Genomic DNA, 877 nt, shown 5'->3' with positions numbered 1-877 from the left:
GAAGAAAAGGGGAGGGGGGAAGCCCGTAGAAGCTGAGAAGGAAGCACCACCCACTCGAGATCTGTTCATGGGTTCTTCCTGTCTGGAACCTGCATCGCCAAGCAGAAGGGTTAATGCCATTCCTGCTAGTCTGGAGCTGTGTGGAGGGCTGTGTGCCTGGGGAAGGCTGCTGTGGTACTAAATTATCCTTAGGCCTGGAGACCTCTGAAGAATGGCCAGCAGATGCTGTGGGCTCACCCTTGCTGCCTAGCTGAACTAGTCCACTCCCTGGAAAGACCCTCTGCCCTTCAGACAGAGAGAGGAATTCCCAAAGCCTGAATTCCTAATTCCTGAAGAGCTTACTCTCTCTGAACTGGGAAAACACATTTTTACTTACTCAGTCCCTGGAGAAACAGCTAAAGTTCAAGGCAATCAATGGCACCAGTCCACCTCTTGGTCTTTGCCTCACCTAGGCATTCGTAACTGCATCGTGTGACTCTTCATGACCTTTTCTAACGAGGTCAAAGATTTTAAAGTTACGCCTAACTTCCTCGGTTCACACAGGCATTGTGTGACTTTCCATTTAAGCTGTCATTCTCAGCTTCCACCCTAGGCTCTCTCATCTCTAGCTGAGTCACGGGAGGGTAACGCTCCCTCCATTTAAATGCGTAAAATAAGTTTCCAAAGTAGGAGCTACGGAAGCCTGCCCCCTGCTGCCAATCCCAGGCGCAGCGGTGTTTCTCACTGGTATGTCTTGCCTCAAGCAGGTCATAAAGGAAATGGATTGGAGCAGGGCTCCCGGGATTGGGTGCGCTTGACCTTGGCGATTCTGACTGAGTGTGTGGTACTTACTTTTCCAGTCTGCCTCAATCCTCCCTCCATCTTCGACATCACCTCA

General features: G+C 50.7%; 1 protein-coding gene across 2 annotated transcripts in view; it reads left to right on the top strand.

The window, feature by feature from the left end:
- The window catches only part of Trpm1 (transient receptor potential cation channel subfamily M member 1), a 118830-nt gene that overhangs the window by 28571 nt on the left and 89382 nt on the right, over nucleotides 1-877 (top strand). The gene's annotated exons all lie outside the window — the stretch shown is intronic.

The sequence above is a fragment of the Myodes glareolus genome, chromosome 24 (genome assembly GCF_982192425.1).
Source record: "Myodes glareolus chromosome 24, mMyoGla1.1, whole genome shotgun sequence".
NCBI lineage: Eukaryota > Metazoa > Chordata > Mammalia > Rodentia > Cricetidae > Myodes > Myodes glareolus.
The sequence above is the reverse complement of the archived record's forward strand: the minus strand, read 5'-3'. Positions and strand labels throughout refer to the sequence as shown.